The sequence below is a fragment of the Vulpes lagopus genome, chromosome 8, assembly GCF_018345385.1.
Source record: "Vulpes lagopus strain Blue_001 chromosome 8, ASM1834538v1, whole genome shotgun sequence".
Classification (NCBI taxonomy): Eukaryota; Metazoa; Chordata; class Mammalia; order Carnivora; family Canidae; genus Vulpes; species Vulpes lagopus.
Window position 1 is genome coordinate 70,526,705 of NC_054831.1, and position 12,365 is coordinate 70,539,069.

Here is a 12,365-nt window from a genome sequence, read left to right on the forward strand (position 1 = left end):
TATCTACCAACAGTGGCCAAAATCTTGCACCTGGTGTTTCTCAGGCTCAGTTAGGAACTCCAGCTGAGCTTCTGCTCCTGTCTAGGAAGCAAAAGAGTTGCCTCCTGTTGTGCCATTTTATTAACTCACTCCAAGAAACAATGCGGTGACAAGTAGACATTGTTCTTTGGTTGTCTGCTGATCAGCCTTGGTGTGAAGGGAATGGTCCCTTGGACAGACCAAAGAGAGTATAAAGAAGGTCCTGCACGCATGATCCTCTCCAATTTAGGTTTTCAGAGAACTAGGCAGTGGATAGAGTATCACTTCACCTAAGCTCATCGAAGTCACACTAATTATGTGCCATTCTCACTTCAAAAAACAATACAGAGAAGATTAACATCACCTGCACAAAGATGACATGCAAATTCCTGAAGCATACTTTTAAATGTGAGGCTATGTGAATTGTACTCCAACAAACAAACAGATAGATAAACAAGTAAGTGCATTCTGGACACTGGAAAATCAGCTAGGACATTTTAAGTGGCCCTTCAGCTATATATCTTAGGAAACACTACCTGTCAAGTGGACAGTAAATATAGCCAAGGGCACTCTTCACTCTAGATAGCTACTGTTCTAGAATAAAAAACAAGGGAAAGAACCACACCACCCCCAAGTCAGCAGGACAGGAGAAAGAGAATTTTTTTTAGAAAGGAAACCTCTCAGAAAATAATTTAAAATGGTAAGCAGAAGAAAATTCAAATAATCTCCCAGAATGCAGAGAAAAGTTAAAAAGGAGAGAGATATATGATAAATAAGACAGTGTCTTAACCTAAAAATTGCAGTGGTTTCTGAGAAAGAAACCAGAATATTTGAGATAGAAGTAATAACTTAAATAGCTTTCCCAAGTGTGTAGATCAAAAGAAACCTCCAAACAAAATCAGTTAATATAAATCCATTATTAGATATCCTCTTGAAAAAAAAGGGGGGGAATATAATAATGCCTCAGTCAATGTGTTGACAGGAACTAGACCTTCTGTAGGCAGGTTAACTGTGCATCTGTGGGGAGGGTATAGAAGGATCTCACAGAGGTCAGTGGATGGCAGTATTGCTGGGCTTCCTGGAAAAAATAACCATTGTGTTGAGTTTTTCTCCCTACCCCCAACCCCACAATTCAACTTCACTCCATGACTGCTTCATCCACATGTCTCAAAGAACTGACTTCCCTGTTTGCTTATAAATCACTCAAAATGACTTTCTAAATGAAATATCAGCATTTGAGTCTGCATACCTTTGAGCTTAAATTCCTACAGCTAAAAAAAACTCAGTCTCTGCTCCCCATTTACAAGTTTCTGAAGAAAATTACTGATGGTCCAGCTTTGGACGGTTGTCCCTCCACAGCTCAATTAGCTATAGCCAAAAAGGCAGGGCCATAACTGGGATTAGAGCTGTTCCATCAATAGCAAGTTCTCTAGGAAGGGGTTATGGAATTGGAGGGAATTATTAAAACCTCCAGCTCAGTAGATTAAGAAAAAAATCCTAGGGGCACCTGGGTGGCTCAGTGGTTGAGCATCTGCCTCGGCTCAGGTTGTGATCCCGGGGTCCTGGGATTGAGTCCTGCATCAGGTTCCCCATAGGGAGCCTCCTTTCCCTCTGCCTATGTCTCTGCCTCTCTGTGTCTCTCATGAATAAAAAAAGAGAGAGAGAGAAAGAAAAAGAAAAAAAGATAAAAACCCTACAAGCATCCAAGCAGGAAAAATATTTACCAACTATGGAATAAAAACTAGTGTGGTCTTCAATGGCTCTGCAACATTAACCACCAGATGACAAAGAAGCCCAGTCCATCTGGGGAAAGGTCATGACCCAAGAATTTTGTATTCAACCAACATAAACATATTCTTTGCAACTGGAAAGAGTTCTCAAACCCACATGAGGGGCTTTTTAAAAATACCTTCCACAAGACACAGTGCAGCTAACCAAATGGAGAGGCAGGCACTACCAACCTTATGCCACATGGAAATCTTGAATGAAGTCACAAAAGAGCATAGACATGAAGCTCCACCCAGTTTGAATGAAAGTGTTTTCTGGTAGATAATCAGTGAGACCAGACACCCACCTCACCACAGCCTCACTTGTAGCTTACTTTGCTTTGTTTGGCAGCACAGGCAAGAGCATCAGCTACCTGGCAGCCAAGCTCTCTTAACACCAACATGGGAGTAGATGGGGCAGGACTATTCGATCTATCACCAGAATCCACCGAACACATCAGATTCCTACACACTTGAAAAGAAGTGAATTAGGGTCCGAGATGGGTTAAAATGAACTTTCTATTATCTGTACTGGGAACTTGGAATCCAACTCTAAGATTGAAACATATTATTTTATACACAAAGTTATAAACAAGCGCTCCCTGGTTACAGAGGAGATTAATCACAATTAATAACTCTAAATACTGATATACAGTGAATACTCAGTCTCTAAGATTTCTGTGTATTTATAGTAATAACCCACATCTGGCTGATGGATAATGAGCACATCAAGTGGAGGTATGTGCTGGCAAAGCTACTTTGTCACTGTCATTGACAGGGAAAGGAAATGTCTGGGTTTGTTCCACAAGATATATCATTCCGGTTAAATCATTAACAGATTAATAAATTAGTAATAAACAAAACATCAACAAATTAAAGCCTGGAAGCAATAATAATGGTGATTTTACTTAGCATTCAACTGTATACAAGATGAGTGTGAAGTATTTTCCTTGTGTTACATCCTTGTAATCTTTACATAAGTCAACTAAGATATACGTCATTATTCCCATTTCATAGATCTTTAAATTGCAGCTCACAGAGATCAAAGAACTTCTCCACAGTTGTATGACCAGGACAAAGCTGAGGGGCATGCTCAAATCTGCCTGATTCCAAAGCTTGTGCTTTTAATCACTTCTCGCTTATCCTCCCCTGAAAGTCAATTACTAGGAAGAGCTGGCTAAGAAGGAACTTCTTGTATCAGGTCAGTTAGTCTGAAAACTACAAGCCAATTTCCTACTTCCAAAAAGCTAAACAAAAAAAAAACAAAAGCTCAAAAACACAGATAGGTAGATACACAAAGTAGATACGTTGAAACAGTAGAGAACAGATAAATGTCTTTCTTGTCAAATAGTAGTATTCTGAAGTTTAAAAACTCAGTCTGAATTTTTTTAAACATCAGAAAAAGGATATTCCAAAGGATGAACTAGAGGATTGCTGCAAATTTTGCCGTCTGATAAATATCCCATATTGAAACAATAAGTTTCAGAAATTTTCTTTTAAAGACTATGCTTAACATAAATGTTTTGAAATTTTCATCTTCTCATATAGTGAATTCTCACTGATAAGTGAATCAGAGATGAATGAGTTATATAGTCACTTAAATTAAGTTTATGAAATATTTATAGCATGAGAAATGCCTATAATATGATGCCAGGTGAAAAAAAAACAGGATAAAAATCTTATACAGTATAAACTTCAGTATATTAAAAAATGCATAGAAAATAAATGTTAAAGATTATACACCAAAAAAAAAAAGATTATACACCAAAAGGCTAAGAATTTGGGGGTTTGGTTGGACAAGTTATGAGTAATATTATTCCTTCTTGTTACTTCTTTTTTCCAGCATCCCTTCCAATTCCATGGAAGATTGTACTGCCATTATGCACGCTCCATTGGATAACTGGTGGCGATGAGCATTTGTCATGCAAGCTTCCCACTAGAGGAAGTGTAATTGACCGAGAGGTCCAGCTGCATGTTCTGAAATCCATCATCACAAGCCCATGGCTGAACACAGCAGGGCACACCCGGGAGATGTAGAACCCCTCTCAGACACAGATCCCAGCTTTGACTCAAGGACTCTCCGGCAGCCTTGCTGAACCTTCCCAGAACCTCACGGCAGTCTTGGATGTTTTCACCCAACACTCTTCCCTCTCTCCTTTGCTAAGGTCAGACTTGTGTTGTGGTCTGATGCCCCTCCTTCCCTTTCTGGCTCACACTGCTTTTTTTTTTTTTTTTCTTACACAGGTGTTTCCCCTATAGAAACCTTTGTGCATTAATCTCATCTTGGCATCTACTTCTCAGAAGACCCAGACTGACCCAGCATATTGCAAGATCCACAAACTATACCTGTATTATGGTCCAAAAGAGTCATATTCTATTGCTTGTGGACTTAAAAAAAAAAAAAAACAAAACAACTTTTTTTTCACTAAGTCTTTCCTGGGTTTATTTTAAATTTGCTCTTGTTCCTTCCTCCCTATCAGCCATATGTATCTCTTCAGCAACTCTGACTCCCTACTTCAGATGAGATAATAAAGTTCATTCTTCATTTCTGTCATCTACAACATTAGAGGAATCTTCCTCTGAGATTTAAAGTATAATCATTTTCATCCCAAGTGTAACCCCCTTGGGATGACTAAGGGACCCCTTCTTCCTAAAGCCCTCTATTTCTAATAGAGTAGCTTCCCCTTTTCATGGTTAGTTGTCTGTCTTTGTCCGGATAGCACAGGAGTTATCCTTTGAAAACGTCAGCAATTGAGCATTGCCTGACTCTTCTGCCCACTTCTTCCAGGTTGGGGATTTTGAAATCCCAAGGTCTGCCTGCTATGCTATTTAGAATTTTGTTTGCAAGCTAAATGAGGCAGTCTCCCAGATTTAAATTCAGAATTCTACATCAACATTTCAGAAAAGACACCCCTATGCTTTGCTTTGGTAATTAGGAGGAAAAAACAAGCAACTCTCCAGGGAGGCAGAGTCCTTTCTTTGATGAGCTCTGAGTAATCTAGGGACTCCATGGGAGACATCTCCTCCTCTGGGTGAGGGGCAGCAGGTCCTGGGGAGGGTCACCACCTAGGATGCAGCCAGTACCCCCTTCAGTGCCCCAGCAACGAGATCTGTGTCTGTGAGCCTTGCGCAGGGAGCGTTTCATCTTCTTGGTGATGTAAGATTTGGCTCGGATTCATGGATTCTTGTGGCAGCTGTTATGCCTGTGCCAAAACCCTTACAGAGTGATGCTCAAAGAGATTAGGGAGGAGAGAGCCCCTGCCTGTGCACAGACCAGATTCTGTGTTATGACGAAAGGTGCTTTGATTTTCACCCTTTCTCTCCCTCAGCTAAGACTCCAGAGCTGTCTCCAAACTCACTTTACACCAGACATCCTCAGGTTGCAGCAGGTAAGATGAACTGGAGACCTTGCTGAAGCAAGATGGCACTGCCAGTTTCCCCAGAGAGAGATCTAGTCCAGCCTCGGAGGCATGGGATGGGTCTCACCCCACCAGATAGAACCAACTGACTCCTGGGTCCCAGGGCACTGAATCAGCACCCCTACTCGCTTGTTTGACCAAAATGACTAAATAGAAGGTTTTACTCAGCAAACAAATAACAGATTTTTTTTTCTACCTTTTGCTCTTGTTTCTATTTTATTGTCCTCAGGGAATGTAGAAAAAGCAAACATTATCTACAGTGATTTCCTCTTCTCAGAGACCACATGTATGAGGCTTTATGTCCCCAAAGAATTTGTAACCTTTCTCTAATATCCTCTCTTAGGTTATTTATTGTGACATTTCCAAAACAAACAATGAGACAACTGAAACAGGGTCTTGGACAATGAGGCTTAGGGACATGTTATTGGTTTAGGGCAGCAGGAAGGATGCCTGCCTAAGGAACAAAGGAGCCCATCCCTTCAGCCTATTAAATTCTGTTGGGTTTCTCCAATCACCCGTGAGTGCCTCAACAATACATGCTATTGCCCCTCTTTTCTTTGCTAAGGGAAGGGCACTTTACAACAGAGAAACTCCAATTTCTAAATATAAATCTCTTGCTAATACCCACATTCCTCACACACCGCCTAGACAAGATTTGGGATTTTCTTAGTGTACTTAGACTGAAACTTCAAGACTTGTTGTTAATCAAGTCTAATCCCAGGTTACAAATAGCCTCACTAAGAAATAAAGAATTCTATCCTCATCAGTATGGATGCAATTCCCCTCCTTCCAAAAGTATTCCTTCTAAATCTAAATGCTATTGCACATCTCCTAAAATGGAAGAAATGAACTAGTGAGTGTCAGCGGGAGGGGACATCCTAGAGTCAGTAGCTAACTGCATAATAAAACAGACCAAGGCTTTTGGGACAATGAAAATGTCATGAATTTAGCAAAAGAATGAGAAAGAAGATACTCACAACCACATTTGGGGATTTGAGATACATTCAATATTATGGATGGTCCGTCCAAAATAATTATCTTTAAATACCTTTACCTGGGGGCACCTGGGTAGCTCGTCGGGTAAGCATTGGCCTTGGCTCAGATCATGATCCCCAAGTCCTGAGATTGAAGCCTGTGTCTGGCTCCCTGCTCAGTGGGGAGTCTGCTTCTCCCTCTGCTGCCCCCATGCTCTCTCTCTCTCTCAATTAAATAAAATCTTTTTTTTAATTTTTTTTTAATTTTTATTTATTTATTCATAGAGACACACACAGAGAGACAGAGAGACAGGAGAGAGAGAGAGAGAGAGAGAGAGAGAAAGGCAGAGACACAAGCAGAGGAAGAAGTAGGCTCCATGCAGGGAACCCGACATGGGACTCGATCCCGGGTCTCCAGGATCACACCCCGGGCTGCAGGCGGCACTAAACCACTGCATCACCGGGGCTGCCCTCAAATAAATAAAATCTTTAAAATAAATAAATAAATACATTTACCTCATTCATGTACAACTCCAGAGAACATTTTAGAAGGATTTGATGCTGTACATGTGAACTAAAAGCCATACCTATCCCTGAGAAGCTAGATCCTTTAACCAGGACAATATAGTGAAACTGGATGGTACAGTGAAATAAGTTCCTGTGAAGCTATTGTGTCAATAGCTCAATCTTAACTGAAGGTAATTGTAAAGTGAGTAAGCAAATACATCATGTGAATTTCTTAAGAAATTGGGTTGGTGATACATGAACAGTGAACTCATTTAAGGACAGTGTTACAGTTGAGCAAGGGCATCTTTGTTAATGACCTGGAAGTTGACCAGTGGCTGTCTCAGTCGATTAAGCATGTGACTCTGGATCTTCAGGTTGTGAGTTTGAGCACCATGGTACGCACAGAAATTACTTAAAAAAAAAAAAAAAAGAGTGTAAAAAGTAAACAGAATTTGAAGGAAACCCAGAGATAAGTAAAATGGAATTAAGATTTGTGAAGTCTTAACCCAGGAAAAATTCTACTTTCAGTAGAAAATGACTCATAATGCAGACTTCTAAAGGTATGGGTAAGAATGGAACAGAGGAAAGAAACGGAGGAGGGTGAAGGAACACGTGCCTGAATTCATGCTGGGTGATAGAGAAATCAAAGGCCAGCATTCTGTGGGGATTAAGGATGCTACTTTTCCTAAGCAAAGATGATTTTCCACTTCCTACAAATTGGTTAATTTTCATCTCCAATTCTATAAAAAAAGAATGACTAAATTCCAATGACCTAAGGGAAACAGAAGTTTGGGTTGTAACTAGTAAGATGGGAATTGAGGCCAAGGTTCTCACTTGCCTTTGGGACAGTAACCCCTATAGTACCAGAATACTATAGTTATGTTTCTTAGTTCATGAGGTTAGTACATCTACATGGTCACTTGAATCTGTGCATAATGACCAGGACCTAAGGAAAATACTTAAAAACTCCGTACATAGATTTTGCCTGAAATGGAAGCGGGGAAAAATGGAGGTGGGACAACACCATAACTCAGGTAGAAATGCTCATATAGGAGAGAAGCAGGAGTCAAGGTGAGGGGGACATTTCAGTGACACTTAGGAGAAACCAAAGAACCCTGCTCCCAAGAGTGACTGTATTAGGAGAAAAGATTCCCAGATGAATACCTTAAGCTACTTTATCCCGCCCCTTCCATGCCAAGACAGATAGCCCTTTAAAGTTGTTAGGAATATCCTAGAGCAACTGTGGAGAGGGGAACTAGAGCTACATTCATAGCCTTCTTCAGGGCTGGAAATGCAGAATTAGGCAAGCTAAAAGTGTTTATTGAGAATTGTTATGGACTCAGGACTGTTGGGGATACACTGAAGAAGTAAGTAATAAAATTATATTTTTTCCCCTAATTTGGAATGCTAGGACTTGAAAACGATTAGTGATTAATTGAAGTCAATGCAAAATTATGCTGAGTTATTGGGTTAGTCATGAAGCCCAAGAGAATTTCATAGAAGAGTGTGAGCAGAAGCATCCATGGAGGCTTCCCAGAAAATGTGGTTTTCTGGGTGAATAGGCAGCAAGGAAGGAAAAGGGCATTCTATAAAACAAAATAAATGAAATGAAACAAGACAGCAAACAGGGTTTGAGGGGACAGCAGACAGCCCTGTCTGCTTGGAGCGGTTGTGATGAGGAGCTCTGCATGACGTCTTCTTAGTGGGCAAGTGCGGGGTCAGATGAGGAAGCACTTCAGAGAGAGGCAGGGATATGTGTCTCCCTAACAAGAAAATAAGAAGCCACTTAGTTTCTGAGCAGGGAGTCAGGCTGACTAGCTAATAAGACTTGTGCCAAAATCCAAGCACTGGTAATGAGTCTAGAGTAAAAAGTGGTGGTTATAGCAACGTAAACAGGAGAAGAGAAGAGAAACATTCCAAACAAAAGATGAAACATTTCAAAGGCACAGTCCTGAGGACTTGGTGGCTAACCTTCTGACCTGGATCTCCAGGTGGCAGTCCCCGTCTGCCTGCTACCAGGAGTCAGCTGCCACCATCTGAGCAGGACATCGTGTGTAACTCATTGCCCCAAAATACTCTTTGCTGGGAGTAGATGTAGAGAAGAATCCATACTCTGTCGACTGAAAGGCAATGTCTGAATATTGGAAAGGAAGACCAAGGCATGTGTTGCAAAGAAGAAAACACACATTAAGAAGATGGAATGTGAACCAATGTAACTGTTGTAAGAGCCACAAGCCCCCAGATGTCCACACTGAGGTCCCCTTGTCGCAAAGTGAAATGTCAAAAATACAAATACACTAATTCAAAGGGATACATGCACCCCTATGTTTAGAGCAGCATTATTTACAGTAGCCAAACTATGGAAATAGCCCAAGCATCCAGGGACAGATGCATGGATATATAATATATCTTCTGTGGAATATTACTCCTCCGTAAAATAGAATGAAATCTTGCCTTTTGCAACAATGTGGGTGGAGTTAGAGAGTATAACCTGAAGCGAAATAAGTCAGTCAGAGAAAGACAAATAAATACCTTAAGATCTCACTCATATGTGGAATTAAAAAAAATAATAAGCAAAGGAAAAAAGAGAAATAAACCAAGAAACAGATGCTTAACTATAGAGAATGGATGGTCACCAGAGGGGAGGTGGGAGGAGATGAGTGAAACAGGTGATGGGGATTAAGGAATGCGCTTGTTGTGATGAGCACCAAGTGTCATATGGAAGCGTTGAATCACTATATTGTGCACATGAAACTAATATAACACTGTATGTTAACTACATTGGAATTAAAATTAAAACTTGGCTTAGGGGTGCCTGAGTGGCTTAATTGATTAAGCAGCTACCTTCAGCTCAGGTCACAACCTCACAGATTTGGGATGGAGCCTGCATTGGGTGCCCTGCACAGCAGGGAATCTGCTTCTCCCTTTCTCTCCCTCTTCCTCTGCTTCCCCCCCAACTCCCCCACCCCGCTCATGCATTCATGGACAATGTCTCTCTCTCTCTAAAATAAGTAAATAAAAGCTTCTAACAAAAAACTTAGCTTAGGGGCACCTGGGTGGCTCAGTTGGGTAAGCGTCTGCCTTTGGCTCAGGTCATGATCCCCAGGTACAGGGATTGAGCCCTGCATCAGGCTCCCACCTCAGCAGGGTGTCTGCTTCTCTCTCTCCTTCTCCCTCTGTGTGCACTCTCTCTCTCTCTAGCTATCTCAAATAAATAAGTCTTTTTAAAAAGTTCTAAGTGAAAATAGGAAAAAATAAAAGATGCATGTTAAAAAAAACTTAGTTTAAAAAAACTATTTGCCCTTACACTAAAAACAAAACAAAAATGGGTGATGGGGTTCCTTCCTTAAGGAAAGGGAAGAAGGGTGGCTCATACCATGCTATTCCTACTCTTCCCCATTTCAGTTACAACACCCAAATTCATTGGCATCTCAGGGATTTTCGGTGGCAGCCCCCACAGCAGTCTATCCCACTCCTGAGCCTTTCTACACAGGAGCTCCTTCAAGAGTTCTAATTTTTTTTCTCACACTTCAGCCCCACTCACATGTTCAGGGCATGGATGGAGCAGTTCAACACCATATCTCCTCGGCCTGTAACCAATTACTGCAAGTGGAGAGGGAAGGCTGGTTAGGACACCTCACTGATTTTAAGATTACCCATTGTCTCTGCTTCATGGCTTCCTGATCATCTGTTCTAGAACATTAAGCAGAAAGTCATAAATGTTATTTTAACTGCAGTCAGATGACTAACAGAGACAGCAGAGAAGCAATTACTGAAAGGCAAAGGCAGTGCTGATCCCCCCCCCACCCCGCTCCCAGCCCCCGGTCGCTGCTCGAGGCCAGGCCGGTTTGGCAATGACTCTGAGGTCTCTCTGAGTATAATTCTTCCTTGAATCAGCATTCACCAGACTGCTCTGAACATACTTCCCTACACTCATTTTTATTACTTATTTTAATAGTCAACTGTGTCAGTAAAATCTCATCTAAAAGGAATAGACTAAACATACAATTTGTTAGGGCAACCAAATGAAACAAAAACAATATAAATGACATTCATGTAAGAAATGATAGAGAAAACATCTCTGCAAATGTGTGCTTAATAGAGGTTTTGTAGTAAATTGTCAATGCAAGTATCATTCAATTGTCCCTGAGACAATTGCTGTTTCCAGGTAATATCCATGGACATTTTCTCTGCTGGCTCACCTCACCATGTAGTCTGTCTGGGGGCCTCTTTCCCTCATGCTCAGAAGCTATGTGCTCAAAGCTAACACATTTATTAGATCGAACTAAACAAATGATAATTGTGAAAACCAATATTGAAAGGAAATTATATAGTGGGTCGTTTGCTCCTTGCTACTTCTCTGCTCCCTCTGCCTGGAGCGTCCTTCCCTTGCTCTCCACCAACTGCAGCAAACCCCTGCTTGTTTCCCAGAATTCACATCACGCTTGGCTTTCTTGGAAATACTGTTCTTGCTGCTAGCCCACTCCCCTTCTACCAAGAATACATCAAGCCTCTTGTTATCCAACACAGAACTTTCTGTTCACTCACATGACAGCATTTTCCTGGGTCTTCCCTCTTCTGCTCTTGTCTCCTTTGTACAGAAGTAGATAAAGTCCTAACTTTTGCAAGGAATATTGTATCTAGGGGCACCTGGGTGGCTCAGTGATTGAGTGTCTGCCTTTGGCTCAGGTTGTGATCCCAGAGTTCCGGGATTGATTCTCACATCAGGCTCTCCATGGGGAGCCTGCCTCTGCCTATGTCTCTGCCTTTCTCTGTGTCTCTCATAAATAAATAATTTTAAAAAAAGGAATATTGTATCTAAATTCTCTACCTCTCCATTATCCATTTTAACTTCTCTTTTGTGTCCCTGATTGTTCTAGTAATCATTCTATTAGCATCTTACATCATGTTATTAGCCTTTACAGCAATCTCCACTACAATCTAGATTGGTGAGATGTTGGATTTGCTTATGTCAGAGGTCAAGAGTGAAGAAGGACAAGATGAAGTAGAAGAAATAGCTCAGAGGAAGGGAGTTTCCCTACCATTTCAGCAACAGATATTACACCTAAAAATGCTCAAGCGGATTAGTGATCTCCTACAGCATCTTATCATCAATCGTTAATGTAGGGTGAGTTCTCTGTCCCCTGGTGCAGCTACCATTGCCTCATGCTGGAGAAAAAGTCTCCCATGATTTGTTAAGACATTAGTGATCCACCTGAAAGAGATTTCATCTTAACACCAGGAACTTGAAGGAAACATTTTAAAGCCAGAAAAAGAAAAATGAGTTTCAGGCATGCAGAGAAAAGAACATGAGTAGAAAACAAAGTCAAACTTCCTTGCCAACTCATTCACTCAACAAATGCTTGTTGAGGTGACTCTATGCTGATTTTTGAGTCTTCTTTTTTTCTTAGCTAATGTAATTAAAAGCACTGCTAATTTTGTTTGTTTTTTGGAAAGACTGGTCATTACTTTCAATGTTATGGTTTATTCTGGTCTCTATTTTATTTATTTCTGCTTTTTCTTTGTTATTCCCTTCCTCTACTGAATTTCAGCTAAGTTTCTTCTATTTCTAGTTCCTTGTGGCATAATGTTGTTTAAACTTTTTTTCTTAATACAAGAGTTTATAGCATACATTTCATTCCAACATCTGCTTTTGCTGCATCCTGTAGCTTTTGAATATT

At 40.8% G+C, this 12,365-nt stretch overlaps 1 pseudogene; it reads left to right on the top strand.

Annotated features, from left to right (window-relative positions):
• The first annotated feature begins 322 nt into the window (after positions 1-322).
• Positions 323-422, top strand: LOC121498340 (annotated as a pseudogene).
• Positions 423-12,365: the final 11,943 nt, after the last annotated feature.